The 9325-nt window shown below is 47.3% G+C and overlaps 1 pseudogene; it reads left to right on the plus strand.

The window, feature by feature from the left end:
• Positions 1-1005: 1005 nt before the first annotated feature.
• On the plus strand, positions 1006-7211 carry LOC144600381 (uncharacterized; annotated as a pseudogene).
• Positions 7212-9325: the final 2114 nt, after the last annotated feature.

A 9325-nucleotide genomic window follows, 5' to 3' on the forward strand; every position in this document is an offset into this window, starting at 1 on the left:
TGAGAGCTGGCAGAGATTTAATGGGCTGAATGGCCTTTTCGGTGTCATGAAGAAACATGAAGTAGATGAAACATTCAATCTCTTGCTCGTGTGCCTGAAAGTAGTGTGATTGTGTTTGCATATAATGAATTTGAAAGCTGTTTTAAGTGTAAAGCAATGCTGTGAATTTTGTTGCTGTACAAGTGTATTTGAGTGAAATATATTTTAATATGTGCTTGAAAATGTTTGAGTATTTAAATGCTGAGCATTTGAAAGTTCGAGGAGTTTATTTGCATGCTGTGAATTTGATCACTGCATGAGTAGCTTGATTATTGCAGGAGCTGTTTAAAGGCTGCAGGTGTGCCTGCTTTTTGAGTGTGTTTGAACAGTGTATGCTTACAGGTGTAGGCTGCATGTATTTGCCAGAGTGCTCTGTGTTTGCTAACTGTGAAGTTGCATGCCACATGAGTGTGTTTGGATGCAGTGAATTTAAATGATATTCTTGTATTTGAATGTTGTTAATTTTTAAAAAGCACATGATGGTTTTACTTATATGAACTTGAAAGTTGCACAAGTGCTTGAATGCAGTTTAACTCTTGTATATGTGGATGTTTTTCTACATTTGATTCATTTATCACTCATGTTAATCAATAGGTCGGACCAAAGGTTATTGACCCACGCAAATGACCTGACTACGAGTATAAGATGCATTTGCGGAAAGCTGTGCAAGAACCACCGTGGCCATAAAATCCATCAGGCCAGAATGAAATGCTCGGAGAAGGAGAAAGAGGTGCAGCGCACAGGCCCTAAACCTGGTGAGAAGCAGGAGGAGCTCGGCCAGGACTCACCCCACAGAGCCCAGTCCCTCCACGCACCAGAGTCTCCCAGCCCCTGCAGAGTAGTTCCACAGCAACGGATTAAGTGGCCCCCGCCAGCAACCAGAATGAATGGCTGCAGTTTGACAAAGACGTGACCAACATCATTCAAGCCACAGCCAAAGGAGATGCAGATCGCCGACTCTAAACAATGACTGCCATCATTGTCAGTTCTGCCTCTGAAAGATTTGGCCTTTGTGAGAAAGGTAACACCAAGCTTACCACTTACACCATGAACCGCAGGGCCACCAAAATACGTCAACTGCGGCAGGAGCTTCGAACCTTCAAAAACCAGTACAAGACATCTACCGAAGAGGAGAAGCAAGCCTTGGCCGACCTACGAAACATCCTTAGGAAAAGGCTTATGACCCTCCGCAGAGCAGAGTGGCATAGGAGAAGAGGAAGAGAGAGAGCCAGGAAGCGAGCTGCATTCAGTGCCAATCCCTTTGGCTTCACCAGGCGATTACTTGGGGACAAGCGCAGTGGCCGCCTCATGTGCTCAACAGATGAAGTCAATCGCTTCCTCCATGATCCGATGAGCGAACAGGAACTTGAACCCAACAAAGCACTCATTAGCCCAGCCCCCCCCAACAACAGAGTTCAACCTGAGGGAGCCGAGTCTGAAGGAGGTTGAGGAGGTCATCAAGGCGGCACGCTCAGCCTCTGCACCAGGCCCTAGTGGCGTACCATACATAGTGTACAAGCGCTGCACAGAGTTCCTTCGACACCTATGGAAGATCTTGAAGGTGGTCAATTGTGGCCAATTGTGACCGATGTGAGAGGGGAGGTAAATACAGAAGTTAAAGTGTTGTACTTAAATGCCCGTAGTATAAAAAATAAAGTGGATGAGCTTGAGGCTCAGTTAGTCATGGGCAAGTATGATGTTGTAGGGATCACTGAGACATGGCTACAAGAGGACCAGGGCTGGGAACTGAATATTCAGGGGTACACAACGTATAGAAAAGACAGACAGGTGGGCAGAGGGGGTGGGGTTGCTCTGATGGTAAGGAATGATATTCATTCCCTTGCAAGGGGTGACATAGAATCAGGAGATGTTGAATCAGTATGGATAGAAATGAGAAATTGTAAGGGTAAAAAGACCCTAATGGGAGTTATCTATAGGCCCCCAAACAGTAGCCTCGACATAGGGTGCTGTGGCGGCACGGTAGCGCAGCGGTAGAGTTGCTGCTTTACAGCGAATGCAGCGCCGGAGACTCGGGTTCGATCCTGACTACGGGTGCTGCACTGTAAGGAGTTTGTACGTTCTCCCCGTGACCTGCGTGGGTTTTCTCCGAGATCTTCGGTTTCCTCCCACACTCCAAAGACGTACAGGTATGTAGGTTAATTGGCTGGGTAAATGTAAAAATTGTCCCTAGTGGGTGTAGGATAGTGTTAATGTATGGGGATCGCTGGGCGGCACGGACTTGGTGGGCCGAAAAGGCCTGTTTCCGGCTGTATATATATATGATATGATAAGTTGAATCAGGAGATAAAATTGGCGTGTCAAAAATGTAATGCTACGGTGGTTATGGGAGATTTCAACATGCAGGTAGACTGGGAAAATCAGGTTGGAAATGGACCCCAGGAAAGAGAGTTTGTAGAGTGCCTTCGAGATGGATTCTTAGAACAGCTTGTACTGGAGCCTACCAGGGAGAAGGCAATTCTGGATTTAGTGTTGTGTAATGATCCTGATCTGATAAGGGGACTAGAGGTAAAAGAGCCATTAGGAGGCAGTGATCACAACATGATAAGTTTTACTCTGCAAATGGAAAGGCAGAAGGGAAAATCGGAAGTGTCAGTATTACAGTATAGCAAAGGGGATTACAGAGGCATGAGGCAGGAGCTGGCCAAAATTGACTGGAAGGAGGCCCTAGCAGGGAAGACGGTAGAACAGCAATGGCAGTTCTGGGAATAATGCAGAGGTTGCAGGATCAATTTATTCCAAAGAGGCGGAAAGACTCTTAGGGGAGTAAGAGACACCTGTAGCTGACAAGGGAAGTCAGGGACAGCATAAAAATTAAGGAGAGGAAGTATAACATAGCAAAGAAGAGTGGGAAGACAGAGGATTGGGACTCTTTTAAAGAGCAACAAAAGTTAACTAAAAAGGCAATACGGGGAGAAAAGATGAGGTACGAGGGTAAACTAGCCAATAATATAAAGGAGGATAGCAAAAGTTTTTTTAGGTACGTGAAGAGGAAAAAAATAGTCAAGGCAAATGTGGGTCCCTTGAAGACAGAAGCAGGGGAATTTATTATGGGGAACAAAGAAATGGCAGACGAGTTAAACCGTTACTTTGGATCTGTCTTCACTGAGGAAGATACACACAATCTCCCAAATGTTCTAGGGGCCGGAGAACCTAGGGTGATGGAGGAACTGAAGGAAATCCACATTAGGCAGGAAATGGTTTTGGGTAGACTGATGGGACTGAAGGCTGATAAATCCCCAGGGCCTGATGGTCTGCATCCCAGGGTACTTAAGGAGGTGGCTCTAGAAATAGTGGAAGCATTGGAGATCATTTTTCAATGTTCTATAGATTCAGGATCAGTTCCTGTGGATTGGAGGATAGCAAATGTTATCCCACTTTTTAAGAAAGGAGGGAGAGAGAAAACGGGTAATTATAGACCAGTTAGTCTGACATCAGTGGTGGGGAAGATGCTGGAGTCAATTATAAAAGACGAAATTGCTGAGCATTTGGATAGCAGTAACAGGATCATTCCGAGTCAGCATGGATTTACGAAGGGAAAATCATGCTTGACAAATCTACTGGAATTTTTTGAGGATGTAACTAGGAAAATTGACAGGGGAGAGTCAGTGGATGTGGTGTACCTCGACTTTCAGAAAGCCTTCGACAAGGTCCCACATAGGAGATTAGTGGGCAAAATTAGGGCACATGGTATTGGGGGTAGGGTACTGACATGGATAGAAAATTGGTTGACAGACAGAAAGCAAAGAGTGGGGATAAATGGGTCCCTTTCGGAATGGCAGGCAGTGACCAGTGGGGTACCGCAAGGTTCGGTGCTGGGACCCCAGCTATTTACGATATACATTAATGACTTAGACGAAGGGATTAAAAGTACCATTAGCAAATTTGCAGATGATACTAAGCTGGGGGGTAGTGTGAATTGTGAGGAAGATGCAATAAGGCTGCAGGGTGACTTGGACAGGTTGTGTGAGTGGGCGGATACATGGCAGATGCAGTTTAATGTAGATAAGTGTGAGGTTATTCACTTTGGAAGTAAGAATAGAAAGGCAGATTATTATCTGAATGGTGTCAAGTTAGGAGGAGGGGGAGTTCAATGAGATTTGGGTGTCCTAGTGCATCAGTCAATGAAAGGAAGCATGCAGGTACAGCAGGCAGTGAAGAAAGCCAATGGAATGTTGGCCTTCGTAACAAGAGGAGTTGAGTATAGGAGCAAAGAGGTCCTTCTACAGTTGTACCGGGCCCTGGTGAGACCGCACCTGGAGTACTGTGTGCAGTTTTGGTCTCCAAATTTGAGGAAGGATATTCTTGCTATGGAGGGCGTGCAGCGTAGGTTCACTAGGTTAATTCCCGGAATGGCGGGACTGTCGTATGTTGAAAGGCTGGAGCGATTGGGCTTGTATACACTGGAATTTAGAAGGATGAGGGGGGATCTTATTGAAACATATAAGATAATTAGGGGATTGGACACATTAGAGGCAGGAAACATGTTCCCAATGTTGGGGGAGTCCAGAACAAGGGGCCACAGTTTAAGAATAAGGGGTAGGCCATTTAGAACGGAGATGAGGAAGAACTTTTTCAGTCAGAGAGTGGTGAAGGTGTGGAATTCTCTGCTTCAGAAGGCAGTGGAGGCCAGTTCGTTGGATGCTTTCAAGAGAGAGCTGGATAGAGCTCTTAAGGATAGCGGAGTGAGGGGGTATGGGGAGAAGGCAGGAACGGGGTACCGATTGAGAGTGATCAGCCATGATCGCATTGAATGGCGGTGCTGGCTCGAAGGGCTGAATGGCCTACTCCTGCACCTATTGCCTATTGTCTATTGTCTATTGGTATGGCGAAGGGAGAGATTTGCTGACCAGTGGAGGTGCGCTGAGGGAGTTTGGATCCTGAAAGAGGAAAACTCAAAGAACATCAATCAGTTTCGGTCAATCTCGCTGCTGAGCGTGGAAGGGAAGGTGTTTTTCAGCATTGTCTCCCGAAGATTAACTGAGTTTCTCCTCAAAAACAGCTACATCGCCCACTCAGTGCAGAAGGGTGGGATTCCTGGAGTTCCCGCTGCTTGGAGCACACTGGAGTAGTCACGCGGCTCATCAGAGAAGCCCATGAAAACAGAGGCGACCTAGTTGTTCTGTGGTTGGACCTGGCCAATGCCTATGGCTCCATGACGCACAGACTGGTTGAGCTTGCACTACACTGCCACCATGTTCCCAGTAAAATCAAGGACCTGATCCTGGATTATTACCATAATTTCAGGCTGAGGATGACTTCTGGGTCAGAAACATCAGACTAGCATGGGCTTGAAAAAGGAATAATAGCAGGCTGCACCATTTCTGTTATTCTTTTTGCTCTTGCCATGAACATGGTGGCCAAGTCAGCCGAGGTGGAATGCAGAGGCCCCCTAACCAAGTCTGGTGTACGACAGCCCCCAGAAAGAGCTTTTATGGATGACCTTATCATCACCACAACATCGGTCCCAGAGAGTAGGTGGATCCTACAAGGTCTTGAGAAACTTATCACTTGGGCAAGAATGAGTTTCAAGCCAACCAAGTCAAGGTCCATGGTGCTGAAGAAGGGGAAGGTGACTGACAAATTCCACTTCTTATTATCCGGAACTGCTATTCCCTCCATCACTGAGAAACCTGTCAAGAGTTTGGGGAAGCTTTTTGACGCAGCTCTGAGAGACTCTACCGCCATTCAAAAGTCCATCGAAGACCTTGAAGCCTGGCTCACCAAAGTCGACAAGTCAGGCCTGCCTGGCAGATTCAAGGCCTGGATCTATCAGCATTCCATCCTGACCCGTGTCCTGTGGCTTCTCCTGGTTTACGCTGTTCCATTGACCACAGTTGAGTCCCTCGAAAGGAAGATCAGTGGCTTTCTTCGCATGTGGCTTGGCCTTCCCCGCAGCCTCAACAGTGCAGCACTGTACGGGACCAGTAACATCTTGCAGCTCCCATTCAGTGGTCTCACTGAAGAGTTTATGGTGGCGCGAACAAGAGACGCCCTACAGTACAGGGACTCCAGGGATCAAAAGGTGTCACCGGCTGGCATCGAGGTGAGAACAGGGAGGAAATGGAGGGCAGAGAAAGCAGTGGAGGTGGCAGAGTCACGCCTAAGACAAAAGGCATTGGTGGGAGTCATAGCAACTGGCAGAGCGGGCTTGGGATACTTCCCCAAGACCCAGGTTGGCAAGGCCCAGGGCAAGGAGAGACACCATCTCATGCAGGAATAGGTCTGAGCAGGTGTGGAGGAAGAGCATGTGAGCAGGACGGTGGGGCTCAGGCAGCAGGGAGCGTGGACAAGATGGGAGAGCATACCGCAGCGCAGGATTACCTGGTCAAACATCATGCAGGCAGATTTCCAGCTCGTCCGGTTCCTTGTCCAAGCTGTCTATGATGCCCTACCAAGCCCAGCAAACCTCCACGTCTGGGGCAAGAGTGTGACACCTTCCTGCCCACTTTGCACTGGAAGGGGATCATTAGAACATCTCCTCAGCAGCTGCCCAAAGTCACTTGGTGAAGGTCGCTATCGGTGGTGCCACGACCAGGTGCTTAAGGTGGTTGCTGAGAGCATAGCCACTGCCATCAGTAGCAGCAAACACCACCATGCCCCGAAAAAATCAATCACTTTTGTCAAAACTGGAGAGAAACCTCGACCACAACCAAAAACAAGGGCGGGCCTCCTCTACACAACCACTGACTGGCAGCTGCACGTCGATCTGGGCAAACAGCTGAAATTTACACAGCTCATCACAGCAACATCACTCCGGCCAGACATGATCATCACCTCCGAAGTGACAAAACAGCTGATCATTCTGGAGCTGACAGTGCCCTGGGAAGAGTGTATGGAAGAAGCAAATGAGAGGAAACGCGCAAAGTACCAGGAGCTGGTGGAGATGTGCCGGCACAGAGGCTGGAAGACACGCTATGAACCCATAGAGGTGGGCTGCAGAGGCTTTGCAGGACTCTCACTCTGCAAAGTCCTCAACCAAATGGGCATTACGGGGCTGGCAAAGAAGAGGGCCATTCAATCCGCAAGCGAAGCCGCAGAGAAAGCCACTAGGTGGCTTTGGATTAAGAGGGCTGATCCGTGGGCAGTTGCTGCTGGGACGCAAGTCGGGGCCTGATCAACCCCGGCTGGGTCGCCTGGGCGAGGGTGTCTGATGTTGTGAGACCCGAAACACCCGATGACCCCAGGTCACATCACTGAAGATGCATCCCAGTGCATCCAGAAGATGTATCTTGCACATTGGGAAAGATTTTCCATTGTAATCTCAAAATTCCCCTCACCTCCATCTGTACTTTGATTTGCCTATGTTGACAAAATAATGACTGTGGGTTCCATATAATCCTCTGGATGAAAAGGTTACTTGATATTTCAGTTCCTTATTACCAACCCTTTATCCTGATACTTTGCCCCCAAGGAGGTACCCTTCAATATCTCTCAAACTTTTTGTAAGCCTTACTGAGATTACTCTCAGCCCAGGACAACTCTCTCACCCTAGGAACCTAGCATGCCTCATGTATGCTGCAACAACTGCAAGGCAGGTACAGAGGCCACACAACTCTTCAGGAGCAGCTTCACCAATGTCAGCAGCAACTGCAGTCAGACTGTTATCTTTCGACTTTAGTTCATGTGAAATGATGACCAATATTCTATTTGTCGTCTTAACTGCACACTGAATTCACCTGTTTCTGCATCTCACACATCTCTCTACACACCAATATTTCCAGATCGTCTAAAGGTATTCCATTTTTCTACGTTATCTCACATTGTTTCCCTCTGCCACTTTCCTGCCTATTTGCTTAAGTTTTCTTTGTTCCTTTACAGTCACAATATGTCCTCTCCACAGCTCAATCTGGGTATTTTGCCTTAAACCAATCCTCTATCCTTGGTAATATGTAATCCAATCCTTCGCAGTCCTTGAAACATCTAATACTGCCTCTTGAAAATCTAATTACGCGACACTTATTGGTTCCTCCTTATTCACACTGCCAGTTACATCCTTAACAATCTATTAACTCTGTCAAGCATGTAGATGTGTTGAATCTGCCTATGATTTTCCAAGTGCCATTTCCTTTACAATGGATTCCGGCATTTTGCTAACGGATGTCAGGCTAATCGGTTTATAATTCTTTCTTTCCCCTCTCCCTCCTTTCTTTAAAACTAGTATTACTTCCCCTAGTTTCTATTCAGACTGGGCTGTTCCAGAATCTAGGGTATTGGAAAGATCATTGTTGTTGTTTTCACTTGTTCTGCAATACCTTCCATAAGACCTCCGTGATAAATATGGTATTGGATCCATATTTTCATGTTTTTACTTTCTCACTGTAGATGTTAACAATTTAGTTCCTCACTGCTGTTAAACCCTGTTACTGTTGCATATATTAACTTAAGAATTTCTTGCTGCTTTTTAATGGAATTAAAGCAGTGTTTTACTTTGCTCTAATGCTATTTTAAAAATGTTTGACATTTATGAGCTTCTCTGAAGAGCCTAGCCAGGTTGTCCTCTATAATACCCATTGTGTCAGCTTTAATATATTATATTACATTGACACAAGTCCTGCAAAATCTGGGTGAATAAGATCATGGCTGATGAGTGCTTCAATGAATCTTCCCACATTATCACTTTGGCCTCTATTCAGAGGCCATGCTGCAGGATGTACTGAGCGAAGTCGACTGGAACATGTTCCAAGCAAGTTCCAGAGACGTAAATGAGTTTGCGGAAGCGGTTACGGACTTCATTGCCACAATAGCCGATACCATCATCCCCACGGTAAGGGTCAGTATCTTCCCTAACCAAAAACCCTGGGTGGACAGGTCTATTCGCGTGGCCTTGAATGCTCGCACCGCTGCTTACAACTCCGGTCTGGCATCCGGCAACATGGACGACTACAAGGGAGAGTCCTACCGACTGCGAAGGGCAGTGAAGGATGCAAAAAGGAGGTACCGGGACAAGATGGAGTCACAGATGGAGCAGCAGGACACCAGGCGCCTTTGGCAGGGGCTACGGACTATAACTAGCTACAGGTCCAGCACCCCCTCAACCGGAAGTGCCGGCTCCTCCTTAGCTGATGACCTGAACTCTTTTTATGCACGGTTTGAGACGGGTAACACCACCAGCTCGCCGTCTAAAAACAGCACTGAAGGGGCGCTGGTTAGCGAGGCTGGAGGGGGATCCACCGCCGGGGATGTGCACACATTCTCGGTGTCCGAGCATGAGGTGAGGTGGGCTCTGACGGGTGTGAACACGAGGAAAGCTGGAGGCCCAGATGGT

This window comes from Rhinoraja longicauda, chromosome 15 (assembly GCF_053455715.1).
Source record: "Rhinoraja longicauda isolate Sanriku21f chromosome 15, sRhiLon1.1, whole genome shotgun sequence".
Classification (NCBI taxonomy): domain Eukaryota; kingdom Metazoa; phylum Chordata; class Chondrichthyes; order Rajiformes; family Arhynchobatidae; genus Rhinoraja; species Rhinoraja longicauda.